This window comes from Strigops habroptila, chromosome 5, assembly GCF_004027225.2.
Source record: "Strigops habroptila isolate Jane chromosome 5, bStrHab1.2.pri, whole genome shotgun sequence".
Taxonomy (NCBI): Eukaryota; Metazoa; Chordata; class Aves; order Psittaciformes; family Psittacidae; genus Strigops; species Strigops habroptila.
Window position 1 is genome coordinate 31,749,216 of NC_044281.2, and position 19,821 is coordinate 31,769,036.

At 39.9% G+C, this 19,821-nt stretch overlaps 1 long non-coding RNA gene across 1 annotated transcript; it reads left to right on the top strand.

Annotated features, from left to right (window-relative positions):
- The first annotated feature begins 440 nt into the window (after nt 1-440).
- On the top strand, nt 441-18,892 carry LOC115609112. The gene is made up of 3 exons (XR_003991749.1): nt 441-588; nt 18,611-18,665; nt 18,801-18,892. It is a non-coding gene; the product is annotated as an uncharacterized LOC115609112 (long non-coding RNA).
- The last annotated feature ends 929 nt before the right edge of the window (nt 18,893-19,821 follow it).

The window sequence follows — 19,821 nt, forward strand, 5'->3', positions numbered from 1 at the left end:
GCAACCATATAGCTCTGACAATACATACTGAGTAGCTTGTATACTTAAAGAGACAAAGTAGTTTTAGATTATAGTCTTTTGTGGGTTGCCTCTTACATGGGAACAGGGTGCCTAAATGTCCTCCTGTGTATTCTGAAATCTCTTGTAAGGTCCAACAGCTGGGGAGATAACCAACAAGAGGAAAAAGTTAATGCTAACAGAAATCAGGTAATAACCACTCTCCCCCTTCTGTTATATGATGTATTATCATTAGGTGATGAGTGAAAAGAGAAGGTATTAGTCCCAAGGAAAGAATGAATTAGCATTGTATGAGGCAGGAGATTGACACTGTATAAATTCAGGATACAACTTTAAACTGACTGATTTATTTACCAAAAGACAGATAGTACTCAGTTGATTTAAATTAACTTCATTCTTCTTCTTTCACAGTCATTACCAAGAAAACCTTTTTAACAACCTGTCGTCACCTGAGGAACTTTCTGCTCCACTTCATACAGGGTGCTTGGCTTTCAGTCTCCTTGCAGAAAAATAACGGCTATTAGGTGACAAGGTCTAACAGAAAAACACCACCCAGACATGGGAAACCAGGTACATTTAAAACTTCTATACTGTAATTCTTCTTTTACAGCCACCTGCAATATCTTTTATATCGAAGTCCCAAGCTTTGATTTACGCAGGCGTGTGATCTTTGTATTGGTCTGTCCCCACAGCTGTCCCACACAGGAGGTGGCACTTTCTCATTTTTGAGAATTAACTTTGGTGACTAAATCTTATAGACATACAATAACCTGGCATTGAGTAAGATTTCCCCCAAATATCACAATACAGTACTTAAAAAATCTGGCCTTGAAATATGGTGTAGATTATCAGTGCTGACAGCCTAATATGAAGTCTAATTATTATAGCTTGTCATGGTTTAGATCCAGCTGGTAACTCAGCATCACACAGCTGCTTGCTCACACCATCCCCCCTCCCCCCTCCCTGGGCAGGATGGGGAGGAGAATCAAAAGAATATAAACCCCACAGGTTGAGATAAGAACAGTCCAGTAACTGAAGTATAATACAAAACTACTACTACTAATAATAATAATGATAAGGGAAATAACAAGGGGAGAGATATAAAACTAAAAGGGGAAAGCAAAAAACCCCAAGCAAAACAATAAACAGCAGTGATGCCCAATACAATTGCTCACCACCCACTGACCAATACCCAGCCCGATGCAAGCAGTGATTAGTCCCTTCCAGGTCACTCCTCCCCAGTTTATGTACTGGGCATGACATGCTGTGGTATGGAATACCCCTTTGGTTAGTTTGGGTCAGGTGCCCTGTTGCTGCTTCCTTCCAGCTTCCCATGCCCCTCCTCACTGGCACAGCACGAGAGACTGAAAAGTCCTTGATCAGGGTACGTGGTGCTTAACACCAACTAAAACATCAGTGTGTTTATCAGCATTGTTCTCAGACTAAAGCCAAAACACAGCACTGCACCAGCTCCTAGGAAGAAAATTAACTCTGTCCCAGACAAAACCAGGACATATCTGTGCAACAAAAATAGTAAGGGACTTAAAAGTGTAGGTGTTGAGTTAAATACTATATTAACAAGCAAAATATCTATGGTCTACCAAAGACCTATCAGACACAGGTAAAACAGCATGCAGAAAATAATCAAAAAGATACAGAATCTGTACTGAACAGAGGTGCTGATGACTGAAGTGTATGTATTCAGTGTATAAAATAATTCAAAACTCAAAAGTGCAGAATAGGAAGTGATAGCTAGGGGAACATGTACAATGTATAAGTTACTAGTTAAAAAGGTAAGAGGTACTGGAATTTGTACCCTTTGAATTCAAGAGACTGAAGAACTGGATCTGGTTGTACGAGGCTTAGTCACAAACCCAAAGTGCACTGTACTGCTCTGAATGAAACGTGAGAAATCCAGTACTGAGTAAACCCATACACCTGGACACCGCAAAGAATCTGGAACCTGGAAGTGGTGGGATGAGGAGCTGTCGAATCGACTGAAAAGCCTCCACAATGCCAACAGCAGACTAGTTTCTGGAGAGCAGTAGTATCCAGGGACACAGCACCTTGTGGAGAGTGGCAGACTAAGGCTCTGAATGGAGCAGTGAACATGAAACACCACCCTGTTAACTTTGAAAAAACACTGCTGCACATGCGTGAGTTTTCCATTTTTTTAACTACCTTATATTTTCCAAAGTTTAGTGCAAATTCCTTCTACATGGGAGGTGGATAGAAAGCACCTAACATTTAAGTGAGTATTAGAAAAACATAGTAAAGGGGAGAACAGTTCAGTGGCACAGGGGACAGACGAGCAGAGGAATGGAAGGAGACATAGCACAACACTGACTAAAGAAAGCAGAGACATACCATTCATCTAACAGCAGTAACAAGAGGTGCCAGTCCTTTACTCTCTAGGAGCAGAAATAAATCTACTTACAGCATTAATCAGTAATGCTTGAAATCAATAATACATAACAGACTAATGGATCCGAAAAGTCATTAGTGGTGTGGGAAGCTTACTTCCTAAAAGTAATCTGCATGAACATTAACATTAGAGCTAGTCAGAGAATGGATAATGTTGCCTGTGGAAAAACTGATATTATATCTTGAAGTGGTATGACAGGCATAAATTCTGATTTTTTTCATGAAAAGAAATGTCAAAATAAGTCTCTTGATAGTTCCCAGTCAATATTTTTGCATGAAGCTTCTAAACTAAGAATACGTTTATTTCAAAAATACTGTGAAAAAATGCAGGGGGTTTTTAAGGATTGTATCAGTAAAATTATTAGAAAAATATCTAGTTGAACTGCCTTTTGCTAATGGACAACTATTTAGAATTTTTTTAGTAAAGCTGTAACTAACTCAAGAAGTTAATGTGGGAAATAATGAAATACGGTGACTATGCCATGTTGCTGCCTTTCCCTTTAGCTTGATAAAAAGCCAAATAATTTTATATATTGCATCTAGACTGTTAAAAGTCTGTTCTATTACAGGAATGCATTGTTGCAGATTTTTTCATACTCTTCAGGCAGAAAGAAAAAAGCTGTAAGGGCTGTGGTAAGACTAGTAAGTCAAATCAAATGTATTTTTTTAAGGAATATCTACCGGTAATGGTTTTCGCGTAACACTTATATGAGTCTGTCATAGCAATCATCTCTTCAAAGGAGGGACTCCTCTGGAAGAGCATCAGTACTTAGGCAAGAATGGCCTTTGAATGTCCAAGGCAGATGGAAAAGGTCTCTTCTGGGCTCTGCTCACCAAAAGACAGATATTGCTATTAATGAGTAGCATAGAAACAGAACGGGAGGAGGTATCTTTCTCATTCCCTCTACCCAAAAGGGGAAAAAACTTCTAAGATAGTTTCCCATGGGGGGAAAAAAAAAATAATCTGAAATTGTGTGAAATATTTTTAAAAGCAACCAGCAGACATTTGAGAGCTCCAAAAGTTAACACAAATGCTGATCATATTACTTTCCTCCTCACTCTAAAGGAGATTTAGTAACTTAAGGCCCCACTTCTAGTTTGCTTTTCTTTGTTTTATCCCTTTGGTCCCTTTCTTTTCTTTCTGTTTGTGCCTATAAGTTGCTGTTTCCTTGAAAGGCAGGTTAAAAACTGAGTGTGAGCTCTAACTGGAAATAACAAATGAGGTTAATTTCACTTTTAAAGCAAATTATATTAATAAAACTGGTTTCAAAAACTGGGCAAGTTTCCAGAAGTGTTTGTAGATCATAAGGTATAAAATAAGATTTCAGGAGGTCTGTAAGAACCAGTGTGATAACTTAGTATGAACTGGTATCACTTAACCTCTACCAAATCCGATAAGGACATGAAGCTTATGGTAAATAAAACTAAAATATATGCTAAGTCATATTGATTTTAATGATGTTTATGTGTGTGGTAGATTAAGGCATTGTTAGCTTTAACAGCCCCTTTGTTGGTTAGGAAAGTAAATATTGATATGCCCACTTCACTGATTAACATAGATCCTTCCTAAACAAGTGAATAATTTACAGCACTCAGACCCTAGAGGTCTGGCTTGTGTCCACTGCCCAAAGCATACTCAAGTAAAAACAAAAACTCTCAGGTGAGTTCTTAGTCATAAGAGCTCCAGGCACCCCTGCACACACATGCATTAAATCCCATAATCGTAGGCACTGGAGTGGGGTTGCGTTCTTTCCGGAGTTAGTATGTGAAAAGAAGATTCACTTTATATAATATTGTACATACCAATCTACCAGTTCAGAAGATGTCATCCTAAGGGTTGGAGGCCTGTTGAAAAGAAATTGTGAGTATGACTGGAAGAAATTAACAGTAGGATGACCTCAAAAAAATACACTCAAAATTATTTAAGTAGTGTTCTGTGAAAGCTTAAGAGTTCAAGCAACAGTTCATTTACCTAACTTATGCTGTTCTTGTTGCACTATAAATATTGCCTTAGTGATGAAGTAATTCCTTTTCTCACCTTTTTCACCTTACTCAGTTCTTTTTCACCCCCACCCGACTTATCTTCCATTTTCCTCCCACCCTTCATTTCTTCCTTCCTTCCATTTTCCCAAGTGGTATTTCTCATTCATTCTTTCTCTTACTTCTCGTTTCTTCATTTCAATCTTTCAGTCCATGTGGAAGAATAAATACTTAATTTTGTAAGAAATTGGAAAAGCACAAAAGCAAGCTATTTTTCTTAACGGGGAAGTGGTGGACCATACCTGCACCAAACTAATCTCTGGAAGCCTAATAGTCATTGCTTGGAACAATTCAGAGCTTCATATCTGCCAGTCTCACTCAAATTTTGTGTTCAAGAGTCCTTTGCACACCCAGCAAGCTAACAAGTACATAAACTTTGTAACAAGATCTTTAAAAAGCTTTCACTGCTATGTTTGGCACAGACTTAGGGACTTTTTGTTAGGTAATGAAGGAAGCCTCCATTGCAGGTGATGATATTACTTAATGATAAGACGGAAACAAGGAAACATGGTTTTTCCCTACAGAGTAAAGGCATATTTCAGCATGTTGCTGCATATAATACTCTCATTGAATTACAATCATTTGGAAAAGCCTACGCTTACCCTGAAAAATAACTAACAGTTTAAAAAAGGTCCACACCCAGTGCTAGAAGAATCATAGAATCATAGAATAGTTAGGGTTGGAAAGGACCTTAAGATCATCTAGTTCCAACCCCCCTGCACAGGGACACCTCACGCTAAACCATGTCACCCAAGACTCCATCCAGCCTGGGCTTGAACACTGCCAGGGATGGAGCATTCACAACTTCCTTGAGCAACCTGTTCCAGTGCCTCACCACCCTCACACCTTCTGTGTATCTAACCTAAACTTCCCCTGTTTAAGTTAGATATAACTTGAAGCCATTACCCCCTGTCCTATCACTACAGTCCCTAGTGACAAGTCGCCCTCCAGCATCCTTGTAGGCCCCCTTCAGATACTGGAAGGCTGCTATGAGGTCTCCACGCAGCCTTCTCTTCTCCAGGCTGAACAGCCCCAACTTTCTCAGCCTGTCTTCATACGGGAGGTGCTCCAGCCCCCTTACCATCCTTGTGGCCCTCCTCTGGGCTTACTCCAACAGCTCCATGTCCTTTTTATGTTGAGGACACCAGAACTGTACACAGTACTCCAAGTGAGGTCTCACGAGAGCAGAGCAGAGGGGCAGGATCACCTCCTTCAACCTGCTGGTCTTTTGATGCAGCCCAGGATATGGTTGGCTTTCTGGGCTGCAAGCACACACTGAAGCCAGCTCATGTTCAGTCTCTCCTCAACCAACACCCCCAAGTCCCTCTCCGCAGGGCTGCTCTGCATCTCTTCTCTGCCCAACCTGTAGCAGTGCCTGGGATTGCCCTGACCCAGGTGTAGGATCTTGCACTTGCCTTGGTGGAACTTCATGAGGTTGGCATCAGCCCACCTCACAAGCATGTCCAGGTCCCTCTGGATGGCATCCCTTCCCTCCAGTGTATCAACCAAACCACACAGCTTGGTGTCATCAGCAAACTTGCTGAGGGCGCACTCAATCCCACTGTCCATGTAGCTATGTAGATGCTATTTCACAGATAACATCTGTTTTGGTAAATAGATATTGACCTGATTATTTGTAAATTAGATCTAAAATACCATCATTCTGGTTTTAGAAGTTAGATAAGGAGAATGGAGGTACTTTGTTTTAACAAATAGCATTAAGTTAAGGGGAGCTTTGGTGGTGCTTAGTACAGAATCTGTTTTACAGTCTAATACTGTCTGTTAAACACTAAACAATGAAACTGGGTTTCTGCATGTTGCTCTTTCATTTGATAACATTGTTCAAATAAATGCAATCACAGCAAGATTAGCTATCTTCTGAGACAGGACACAGAGTCCTATCTGTTTCACAAGAAACTAACTACTTTCAAGTAACCAATAAGGAAGGTGTAGCGGATAGCTTGTTCTGCATGGAATTAGAGGGCAAATTTTATTTCTTTGAATACAATTTCATTTGAATAGCTATTCATTTTTAATTTGAAAGCATTGATAAGCCACAATAACTTCACTGATAACCTATTTTATCACGACAAAACTACAATGCCTTGTCTCAATCTGTTCTACATCAGAACGTCCAGTGTACATTTGTTACATTATAGGAAATATCTTTTTTTTTTAAGTGAAATGATAATGCCAAGAAAGACTTTCTGATATAATAGAGTAAAAACTGTTTTAGCAGAGCCCAAGTCTTTAGGAAGACTTCTTGCCCACTTGTTCTTTTGTTCTGCATCTCATCCTCTGCAGTCACCGTTCTCCTTTCTTTGTTACCGACTGTGATGAAAGGCATACAAGAATGTTCTGAATCTATAGAAAAAGAATGTTGGACCTGTCTTTTCCCTTAATGGAACCTGTGGAAGTCCATGTTTCTCAAACTTCTCTCCCTTGGTTCTACTTCTGAAGTAATGTTTGATATAATCTCAGTTGTATACTTCTTACTATCTATTCTTACTATATTCTCTTACTATCACTTGGTCTGAGCAATACTCAGTGCTTGAAAAGCAAGTTACACCATGGCTTACCTACAATTCATTAAAATTATTAGATTATCTGTTAGATTCTGATTAATCGCAAAATAGATCTCTTAAGAAATTTAATTGCAAGAGAAGCACATGCTGTCTCTGTTACTTCTTCAAACCACCTGTTCTAGTGCAGCTGGAAATGGTTCCGCTATTATGAAACAATAACATATGTTTTTCCTAGCCAGTTTAATAGTTTGATTATAGCAAGAGGAAAAAGCAGCAACAAAATAATTTCTTAATTGTTGGAGAAAAGATTGAATATTCTGAAAGTACTGATCAGGAGAGCTGAGACATAAAAAATATCTGAAACATGAACCCTATGAACAGCACCTTGTAATCACTCATCCTTTAGAGAAGTTCCTCAGGTGAGAGTTGCAGTGAGATTCCTGACATCTTTATGGACAGTCTGGTTCAGCAGCGAAAGGCTGAGAGCCACTGCTGTAATCCACAGTAAGCATCAACAATTGTTTCTATTCCTTCTCATAATATATTACAGTATTTTCTTATTTAAACTGTAAATTGTAATTAGCAAAGAGAGTGCCAGTTAGTCTGTTTGTAAAGGATCTTGGGGCACTGTCACAAGACTAGAGCTGTAAAAAGCTCTGCCGCAGGAGTGCTGGTCTCTAGCTTAGTGATTATCTTATCTGGCTATTGATTCCAGTCCTGAGCTACAGGCTGCCTTTCTGGCTTCCTAGGTTTGTCTTGTCTCTGTGGGGTCTGATGAGTGCTTAAGAAGCTGTGTCTGACCCTGGCTGTTCTTACTGGACCAGACCTGATCTGTAGATCAGTTTTCTGTTTTGACCTTGGACCTGCAGCATTGCCACAACTTGCTGGATAACCTGGATACTTGATCAAACGGGCTGCTCTCTCTGGGTCTGCCTTGTTCAGGTCTTGAGGGCACTACCAGCCTTGTTACTGTGCCTAGGTCCTTGTCCATTAGGGAAGAGCTTGTCCTTGCTGCATCCTGACAAAATGAAGATTAGCAGCTATAGAACTGATCTGTATGGCTTTCAGGCATCTTCAGAGACTAGATTTCTATTCCATGTAAACTTTCTCCTTAATGCTACTGTTAGCAATGCTTTACAGCTCACAGAAATGCCTCTGCTTGTTCTCCTCAACTGCCCTTCAGGCTCTTCTTACAGTTTGTCATTTATGTAATGTATTTTCATATTGCTTCCTAAAGGCATGGTTCTTCCTTCCTGTGAAATGAGCCAGTTCAGAGAACTGAAAACAAAGTGCAGCAGAAGTGAGTACAGAAAGCTGATGGAGGCTGAGCATGAGGTATGATGATACGGTTCTATTCTGGCGTCCTTAGATATGCCTATTAAATTACTTGTAGTGTTTTTCCTACCTGTGCAGGAGTCAGAGGATGGCTTTGGTTGCTTTTACTGCTTATGAAAGCAATTACAGAGCAATTGTTTTAGTGAAGATTGTTTATTTGGTGCTTGATGTAGCTCCTGTTCTCAAATTCCAGGAGTAAAATAATGACAGGACAATCTGTATGGCACTGGATTACTGTGTGAGCAATTTTGACTTTGTTTGTCTTACCTTAAAAATGTGAGAAGGTAAAGGTTTGTTACAGAGCACCACAGGCCAAACTGCAACTCAAATGTAGCCACTCCTGTTGTATCAGTCAGGTCCTGCTACCCTTTATGAGGGAGGCCTGCCAGGCCAGAAGCTATTCTCGTAAAGCAGGTTACTGAGGAAAGGGAAGTAATAACATTCCCTTCTCCCCAGTGCAACATTTCTCACCACAGAACGAACTCTTTTTAGTGAGAAGCTGTAAAAGACTGCAAAGGCCAGCATGTTTGCATTCTAAGAGTGTCAAAAAAGGTGGTTTCATCCCACACAAAATCACACTGAAGGACGACAAAAAAGGCAGAAAGGCAAAAGTAGTATCTTCATCTTGTAGTTCAGAAATGGGACATAAGACAGTTGTTTAAAGCCATTGGGGAAGTCTGTAGAAGAAATAGAGGTTGTCTGAGTCCCAGCGTCTTCTAGATGACCTCTCTGTCCTTGCTTGCACAGAAGGCTATGTTCTTCTAGGAAGAAAAAAAGAAATTTTTTCTGCCTGCCTCATGGCTACTACCAGAGAGGATGCTGGCTGTTCAGTAGCAGAGTCTGTATCTGAGGGTGTAAATTTGTGGAGGAATGAAAAAGCTGCAAGCAGAACTATAACTGCTGGTTATAACTGCCTGGCGGCCAGGGAGTGAACTGACATGGCAGCAGGGACAGCCTAATCAGATGGGGATTATGGCAGCAGAAACTACTTCAGCAGCATAAGTATGCAAAACAGACCAGATGCTGTTTACAGCATGTGGAAATTATTTATTAACATTCTTAGATACTAATGATAATAACCTTAGGTGTTGTTATAGGAAATATTTAAAGTATAAGAAATATTTATTATTTAGTCGACCCTGTCTGACTCTACCAGATACCCTAGAAAGGGCAAGAAAGGAAAATTATATACTATTCTTGCCTTCTGGAGATAGAGGAATCTGTTTTCAGTGTCATACTTGCATATCAAGTAAGTTTCTTTTGCATCAGTGTAGAGGAAGATCCTGCCTTAGGCAGGAAAATTACTTATTTTCCCCTCACATCTACATTTCTCACAGCCTTAACATTCTTCCACCTTCCTCTTCTTAGAGGCTGTCTGCATCTGGTTGTTAAATCACTTTTGCCCCACAGGGAACTGCTTTTTTACTATTTACACGATAAGTAACTTGTCATAGAACTATGATCATAGGACTTAATGTTCAGCCTAAATCACCAGTCTTTCTAGTATATCAGACTAGTGTATCTGAAAGGATACTGCTGCGTGCTTAGCCTTCATGCTGTTCTGTAGCTTCCTTAGAGACTTTCTTCAACTGTTGCAACCTTTTAAAGGCAAGGGCCTCCCAGGCACCAGTGGCCGTTGGTGCTTCCCTTAGGGAGGCAGTGCCACAGCCTGTAAATGATCTGTTCACTTGCTTTCTGTATTTCTGCTTTGTGGGAAACACTTTTCTGATGCCCTTTCCTACCATATTGCCAATGGTCCTTGGCAGTGCAGGGCCCCGGCTTCTCATGTTTTCAGACTGCAATGCCCTGTGCAAGGGATCCAGAAGCAAAGAGAGGCTGTGCAAACCCTAAATAGTGCATGGACATGATGCAGCCTCGTGAAGCTTAATATGGAAATACTGTTTGAGGCAGGAGACACTGTAGTGAGGCAGCTTTGAGGCCTTTCACTAGCATGCTCCATTGCACCAAATTAATGTATATAGCTCTGTCATAACAGTAGCGGAAGGAACAGTCCTGCACTGACAGAGGAAAATGGTTATACATAGGAGAAGTACAACTTTTTTATCTTGTAGAACTTTAGGTTACAGGTTGCCATGTTGAGGTTTTTTCCAAGGAAGAGTGACAAGAGTACAAAAGAAATACAAAAATATACCTGTTAAGGAATGACAAGTTGGGTGTTAACTTTGGCTAGTAGCTTTTATTTAAAGTATGTAGGAAAACCCAAGCTAAGAGCATGGGGTTTTGTCTTCATGGCTATTTTAATCTGAATTAAGAACATTTTTTTTTTTTAGTGTAGGAAAAACCTCTAGATTCATGTATACCTTATATGCTCTTTAATTACTGATGTATTGTGAGTATCAAGTAAATACTAAATATGCATAGGCTTTTATATAAGGACAAACAATGGAAGCGGTAATATTCTGGCATGTCAAAGCCTATTTACAGAGTAACTTGTAGGTACACTTGTCTAACAGAGCCATTCAAACCTACTGAATAGAAGTAATTCCCACTGATATTCGGAGATGGTTTAGTTTTAGGTCAGGATCTACATGGACATTTTCCAAGCCACAAATTATATAACTGAAGAGGTTGGGAGCAAGCAGTGAATTTAGATACTCAGAGTTATCATGGTACAATAGACTGTTTCTATAAGGAAATGACTGTAAATGCAATTCAGTAGAAGAGGATTGACTGTGCTCCCTTTTGAAACATAATTACTTTAGTTTACTCCTTTCCTGAAAGAGAAATCAAATGTTTATGGGAGTCTTTTGGAGGTGAAAAATTAAGTTTTTTACTAACATAGACACATATTGTTATAAAATGTATATATTTTTAAATTATAAAGTAACGTTTGACTAACTTGCAGTCAGCTGGTGACGAATGCCTTCCCTGAGGGCTGTAGGTGGGAAGGTGTAAGCTTGATTTGAGTTATTGGCTTGTATGAAGCCAAGCAATGTGGTGGTGTGTGGCAGTGTGCACTAGGATAGTTTTTTGCTGCTGGTGATGTGCCCATAAGGAAAGAGCAAAACTCTTAGCCTAGTTTAGTTATTTACTTGGTTGTGCATGCTTCCCTTTAAAAAAACCTGATCTCCAGCATCTGAGAAAAAAACTAACGTGTTTCTACAGAATTAGCCAAAGAGCAAAGTTGTATCCAGCTGGGTGATGGAGAAATAGGAGAGTTGCCATCCTCTAGGTCCATCTTTTCTCCTCCTAAGCATGTCAGAGTAGCCAAGGTAGAAAATACAGGAGAAGTAGGAAAGGAGGAGAAGGAATATGGTAAGAAGAGATGGATGTGGATGTGAAATGGCAGGAACGGTGAACAGATGAAACAGAGTGAATGAGGAATGATGATGGGAAAGACTGCACACTTTCTTTTTGCCTAAAAGTAACGGACAAGTGGTTGGCTAGTTTTCACTCCCTATCTCTATGATGATTACAGCTATTACTGTGCAGAAGGACTAACATTTTGCAAGATGCTGTATGATCTGTCTTCTATAGCTGCTGCTTGGCAAAGATGCATATGCTTGCCTGATCTGGGAGCCTGTACACCGTATCTGTAGTTGCTGTATTTGATAACTGTGCTCTTGAACCTGTGCAATTTCAGATGGACTTTATCATGCAGTCTGAGGAATGTCTCTGCTAGCTGTACTCTGAATTCTCAAGTGATACCACCTAATGTCTCTGAGTGGCTATACTAGTCCAGCACAAATCCCCAGAGTCACTGCTTGTTAAGTTCAAATGACATCTTTTGTAGCAAATGACTGGCTATTAGACAGCAAGGTCTGACATATGGAAAAGTAGATCCCTTTCTGTTAAAGCATCTGCAGAATTTCCTCAATTAGGCAAAATCAGGAGTATGTCTTACACAATTCTTTGCAGGACTACATCACTTTTATGACCAAATCTTCAGAGTTTTGAAAAGACAAACTATTGCATTTTAAAATGTGAGCACAGCTGGCCAATCATCATGTGTTACTCTGGACTTGCTGCTTTTACCAATTTCTCTCTCTCTGGTAGTCCTTTTGCTCTGTGTGAGAGTTGTGAGTTAACTGAATGTCATGTTGTATTGAATTGAATTGTATTGTATTGTGTTGTGTGGTGTGTTGGCAAACTCTACAGTGGAATGAGACCAATGGTGCCAATACAGAAGTTCCCAGTGAAGTTCTATTTGCATTCCTTGTGAAGTGCTACTGCTGCCTCTGCAGGATTCAATTTCCTTTCTATTTTTGTATCATTTTCCAAGTCTATGGTTAATATTATCTGACAGGGCCAGCTGAGAATCTTGGGATTTTCTATTACAGATAATTAAGGAAAATACTAATTCATGTACTGACAGATGCCTTGTGGTAAATTGCAGTGCATGAATATCATTGCCTTTACTGCTAATTCTGTTTCCTACTGATTACTGAATCTGTCTTCTCATATAAGGTGCTAGAGGCGTGCAGCAGGTTTTTGAGCAAGTAGATGTGTAAAGAAAGCTGCAGAGAAGCTCTCATATTTTTCCTGAAGTGTTGCTTTATGGGCCAGTTGTCCTAAATTTTTCTGTACCTAGAATATGTGAGAGCTTGCATTTTATGCTTTCTTAATGGAGTTTGGAGGCGAACCTGGGAGGGGAACTTGAATTCATCAGGGACTTTTCAAGTTCACCATAGTTATTACCAAATTGGTGTATGGTTCCCTATCAGATTACAGTCAAGCTACTTGTTTTGTTTGAAAGAGAAATTGCTATCAGGGAGCAGCAAGAGTGAGCTGCCTTGCAAGATAGGCAGGCCAGGACCTGAAGATGACAGCAAGGCAGGCAGATGAAGTGACCTCACCAATCCAACAAGTCTTGTGTAATAAGAGCAGAGAAGAGCCAGTGGCAGTAACCAGGGGTGGCCACAGTCATCACTAGACAAGTCTATAGCGATGATCTACTCAGAGGTAGGGGTGGGAAGTTGCAGAGCCTGTTGCTGCGCTCGTGCAGCAGTTGTAAACTACTATATGCTTGCCTAGTTCTTGAGCTATTCCTAGACAGGAGGCAAGATATTGGGTTAGATGGATCTACAGTCTGATCTGGTGCAGCAGTTGTTACAGTAACATGTTAAACCTTTCTGGCCTCAGAATTTTAATTTGGACATAGAAGAACAGGACTTCAAAATTCAACTGAATGAACTGCCTCAGGCTGAGCAGGTTTCAAGCGTAATACTTTTGTAAAGTAGTATTTCCTTATTAGTTGTCAGCATAAACGTATCACCAAGTATTCGAAGAAGCAGGGAGCTGTGATCAGTACAAAGCTGGCCTCTAACATCTTGTGGAATAGATCTGTTTCCTGGGAGACTGGCTGTTTATCCTGTCAGTGAAAAGATCTGATAGTTTAATCCCTGTTCTCTAGGAAGGAATGTGCTGGAGCCTCCTGACTCATAATTTACCAATAAGCAGAATGGTAAATGTTGATTGTAACATGTCTAAGTACAATGAAACATGAGCGGAGAGAAAGGAGATCTGTGCTTGCCTTTCACCTTCTCAAGTGTCTCCTGCAGAGGAATATGAGAGCAGCTTCACTGGAGACACACCAGTTTGCTCTCATCTGCCCACAATGGGTACCAGCAGCAGGGACACTATGGCAGGTCTGGCTTTTACAGTTTTCCACCTGATGAAGAGCTAGTGTGAGTGTGCAGACTCAGGCCCTATACATCCTGCCTGCTGTACAGCTGTGGCCCCCAGCTAAGTCAGTAAAGTTGCTACCTGGGGGGAAAAAAAGACTTTCCAGTTGTAAACTTCATCTGGAATCAAGGAAACACTTGAGTGTGGCCTGAAGCAGGTCAGAGGTTACATTTAAAACCTGCTTAACCAGAGGCAGTTCATTCAGCTGAATTTTGAAGTCCCATTCTTTTATGTCCAAGTTATCGATTTGAGGGCACTCCTAGCAGGCGTGCTTAACACTAACTTCCATGTGCTATAGAGAAAAATAAAGACTAGATTCCTGGAGCTCAGCATGAAAGATGAGAAATCAGTACAAATTAACAGGACATAAGTTTAATATAGCATGAATGTGCTTGGCTAAGGTTGCTGGTTGCCCTTTAAGACAAGGATATGGCAAAGCTCAGTAACTGGATTTGACAGACTCCATTGCAACAGCTTGCTTTCCTAGCCCTGTTGTGCCTCTGCTTTTAGCTAATTTTATAAGTTTATATCTCAGCGTGGTTAACCCTGATTATGGTCATTCCGATATCTATTAAATTAATTGCTTTTTACCAAGCTTTTTTCCCAAGACCCTTAGAAACCCCTAAACACTAGTAGCAGAACAAAGGCAAACCATGCACCTCAAAATTCCTTCTAATTCTTTATCTCCTCTCCCTTGGAATACTGCAAAACCAATGTCTAATCATGCACACTTTTTCTATTGATCTGAATAACCCAGTGAGTGCAGAAACTCGTATTTTCTATTCATGCACTGCAGCCATCCTAACCTACAGCGTTGTGTTACAGAGAATGAGGTATCCTGTGGGCCCTAATTTAAGCAGCTAATATTGTAAAGAGATGAAGTGAATATATTTTAATATCTAGGTATTAGTGTGTATATATATGATGCCATTTTCAAAAAGTATATGGATCACTTGGCACTTACTTGGATATGTAATTTATCATAGAATCATAAAGTAGTCCTGGTGAGAAGGGTCCTCAGGAGGTCTCTGATCCAACCTTCTGCTCAAAGCATGGTCAACTTGAAGGTCAAATGAGATGGCTTAGGGCTTTATCCAGTTAAGTCTTGAAAGCCTTCAAGAATGGGAACTGCGCAGCCTCTCTGGGCAACTTGTTCCCCTGCCTGCCTGAAAACGCTTTTCTGAACCAGCAGTTGGAATTTCTCTTGTTACCCCAACTAAATCCATATTGTAAAACAAGTACGTTGGATTGTAGTTCAGCTGCTTAATTGGGAGTAATGTCAGATGCAGAACAGAATGCTGAGAACCTATGTGGGCTGTAGTTGAAGTGCTGCTGACAGGGACAGAGGCTGATGTGTGTAAAATCAATGCTCCAGCAGGGATATAGGGGCCCTAATCATGTGGTACTTAATTGCAAATGGAGCTCAATGTCTGTAACTTAGCCAGAGTAGAGGCTGTTACAAGAAGCAGTGCCATGACGCCAAAAGTACCCCAAAGTAAAAGATGTGTTTGTAAAAGTTGTACTGACTGGGTCTTCCATACCTTGTTTTCCTAATAAGTTTTACACTTCTTCCTCCCCTGCAATCCAGGCATGATTTGTGTCTGTGTCTGGTGCTGCTCATATCTTTGTAGAGCAGCAAAACCAGCATGAAATTGATGTGATCTTCTTTCATTGCTGCCCAAAAGGTTCTGAATAGCAGCCCTGGAACAGAGCAGGCTTGTTGACTTCAGTCTGCAGCTGCATAGCAAATCTGCCTCTAAGCCTGCAGCTTCAAGAAGACAGCGCAGCATCTGTTCCCATAAAAGATAGCTTTTGGCTTGTCTTTTTGGAAGTAATGAGAAATTTAAACTACTGGGTTTACATGAAAACATAGAAACAAGTGACGTGAGCTTCCCTCATTTGCCAAAAGCCTCTCGCTTACCTTTGACAAAGGACTGGATGGATTATCCTCAATTGCAATTAAATATTTTAACTCCCCATGTGGAGAAATTAACATCTAATTTACAAAAAGCTTTAATCCTGGTATAATAATTATAATCTATTATGTGAATCTCTGTTTAGTCAAGGTATGAATACAAAGTCTCTTTGATTTTTATGGGCTGGTTCTTTCTATATGCATCTCTATATGCATTTGCTTGTCACCATGACAACTTCCTATCATCAGTTTGTCTGACATTGTGCGCTTCAGAGAAGTTACAGTTAACCTAGGGCCTGAATGCAGAGTACCAGGGAGTAACATCTGAGCATCTGATTTCCATGGGCTCATGCATAGTTCTGCTCTGCTGAAGTCTGATGCATCCATGCATGCAAGTTTAAGAACAAAGAATTACATTCTTTCAGCAAATCTTCAAGCTGCAACATACTGAAATTTCTCCAATATGTTTTCATTCTAATTATGTACACAGGTTTGTAAAGCTAATATTAAGGCCATGATTGTAAAATCAATGTGTAACTATCACTTAAGAGATTTATAGCCTGACTTACAGAAATGTCTCTACATTTCCCTTTGAAATTATTCTCTTTATAGTCTAGCTTAGAACTTTTTATTATTGCGTACTGGGATCAGCACTTAATTGGCAAGTATTCTACCACAGAACCTAGAAAAATATTTCTGCCTGTGCAAATCTGTCTGATCTGCTCTGTCAGGAGCAAGTTTTCAACTTAAACTTTGGTACTCAAAAGATCCGTGCATTCTTTGATCTGAGACGTCTGGGCTGATACTTTGTGAGCTGTGCTGATCTGTGTTGCTGGGTGGTGGTGGGTGCTCATTGCCATGCTTCCTCACCACCCCATACAGCATTTCTGTTGTCTTGGGAGACTTTGCACTGGAGTCTAACAGACTTTACCAAAACAGGCTTTCAGACAGGAGGCTTCAGTTCCTTGAAGGAAGGATTTGCAGGATGAAGAGTTGAAAAATTTATTTGGGCTTTGTTCAGCCTCAGTGTTAGAGGTGGAACGGAGACAACTCTAATCCTGCCAGAGGTAGTAAGGGCAAAATTTCCTAATTAAATGTGAATGGCTAGACCTCTATCACTGACGTTTATTGCCAATTGTTTGGCAAGACTGTGGTTATTTCCCTGTCAACCTCAGAAGAAAACCCTTGACCACAAATTGTTTTAAACAGAAATATTCATGCTTAGCTTATGTAGTGAGCCTAATGGTAGGTGGAGAGATTAGTCTGCTGCACAGAGCAGTAGTACTGCTTTCACTCACTGCATTGATTCTGCATGTTCCAGCTGGCAGCTGCAGTGTCTCTGAACGTACATTGTGCATATTACATCCATTTTCTGTGTGTAAAGCCTTGCATCATGTTTGATTTCTTGAAGAGTTGTAGAGGATAACCTGAAAGATGCACAGGAATATTCTCTTTTCCTAAACAAAATATCTCAACTGTCTGAAAAGGAAATTGGTTACCCTTGGCTGCATTATCTAATCTGAAAGGCATGTAGAAAAGTGACAACTCTAAGTATTTCCATCACAGAAAGAGATGCTTGTTCCAGCTTTTGCTAAAAGGCCACTGGAAATACCTTATTTGAATCACAGTCCTGGAGATGGCTATTTCTTCTGTTTTGCCATTGAAATAAAGCCTTCCAGGAGGAGCTCTCTAGACCTCATCACTGTAAAATCTCACAGTAAGATGATAAGAAAGTTGAGTTTTGTATCACCTAACAGAAAAACAAGGCACAAAACAATGATGGGGAAGGACGGGGAGAGGGGAGGAGGGGATATAGGAGAAGACTATCAACAGTCTCTTAGGGAGTTTATTGGTATTTATTATTTTTACAAGTACTGGCTGAAGTTTCATTCAGAAATATCTGTATGACCTACAAGACTAATACACCTGTGACAAACTTGTTCAGCACTACAAATAGCAGGGATTTGATTTGTTAGAAGCAAAACCATGATCTCAGCTGGTTGTGCTACTGATGAGATTTTAACTTTTGGAATCCATGCTAAAATGCATGCAAGTGAAAGCAAATGAAGATGTATTAAATTATATACTTTTTGAATACAGTTATATTAATGAAATGACTACGGAAACCATTGGAGACATGGTTCCCAGTGTACTCTAGTAAGTCAAAATCCACTGGACTATTTTAATGTACTGCTGCCAATAACAAATGTATGACTTGACAATATCTTTAGAGTGATAAAAATGCAGTTCCAAGTCGTTAATGATCAGCTGGAGTCAAAATCCTATTTTGAAAAATAAACAAAAAATGTTTTATTAACGATAACAACAAATTATAACATGGGCCTTAGCCTGAGGGGCCAAAAAAAAAAAAAAAATTATTAGTAATCCTAAGGGCACCTGCCTAAATCAATGCTTCTGCATTTTCAATAAATGTTTGGTAACTTCTTTATTTACCAGTAGGTGTCACTGGAGCCCAGCAGAGAGCTATAACTACTTTAAAACATCTTTTCTGCTTAATCGAACCTTTATTTCATAGAGAAGCATTTGGTATTTGTACATGTTAACGTACCTACGATAAAAATTAAGAACTGCAGTTAGTGCTCTTTCAAATATGTTTTTTCCTGTCTCAGCTACTGATGACTGTTGGTTTAAATGCTGGATAATTCAATGGATTGAGAAAGAATTCTGATTTTTTTTTTCTCTGCAGCATGCCTGAATCTGATCCAAGCTGATAATGACCAAAGTGACTATTCAATGAAAAGGTGAAGCCAATTAGCAATGCCTGTATGATTACTAGCCCTTGCCCAAGGTTCCATTTGGGGAGGAGGGGAATGGAAAATCAAGCAAAAAGACCTAAATCATCTTCTTTTTTTTTGCACCTATGGTGAAAACTACAGGGAGTCTGGGAACTGAATGGGACAGGAAGGACCTGTCAGCTACAAAGCAGCTCTCTGCAAGACTGAGAAAGCATTTAAGGAGGAAAACCGGTGGAAGCTCCCCTTTTGGTGTCTGTAGGTTCCTACCTCTGGAAATAAGCAGTATGGTCTTACTGTTGGATATTTTTTTCCTCCAGTCTTAAATGTAAATTATTTCCAAGAATACAAAGAATCTATGTAATCATGTGCCATTAGTACTTTACTGTATTAATGTTTCTCTGAAGATCTGGATCTTGCTTCCTGTACCTTACATTAGAAGACACAGTGCTGTGATGAACAAGACTGCTTAGGATTGAACTGACATAGAGCATGGAATGATGTTTTCATATTTTAATTAACTGTCTATTATGTGTTTGCTAGACAGGTGATCAGCAAAAGTATTTTGATTGAAATGTACTTTCAAGTATGCTCAGATATTTGCTATCTGAAAGGCACAAAAAAGCACCAAATAGACACCTGTGGTTACTACATAATGCTCAAGCCCCTTGATGCCATACACTGAAAGATAAAGGGGAGTTAGGTTTTGTTTTCACCTAGGCATGGTAAAAGGCTTATGCTTTATGAAAACCACCAGGGAGACATGTTGAGTTAGTTGAAGCAGTCTTAGTGTGAGCCTAAACTCTTGCATCAGTACATTCCTCCTATCTCTTTGAAATGTTTACCAAGAAATGACTGTGCTAGACAGTAAACATTTATCTCAGAAATTCAAGATCACACATCCAATAGGAAAGTACAGCATAAAGAGGCTGCTGCAGGCCAATGTATTATTGGAATAATAATGTGCTTTTGGACAGTAAATGCACTGCCTGTTCCATTGCCTTTACACAAGGCTAGATCCAGTAATGAGCCATTTGTTTGATATATCTAGAGAACCAGTCAATACACAGGTTGTTTTTAGCCTTTTGTTATCTTACTTAAATACATTTCTGAAGTACTCTGCCACCACTCATTTGCCCACTCTTTACTGCATGCTGTAGGATGA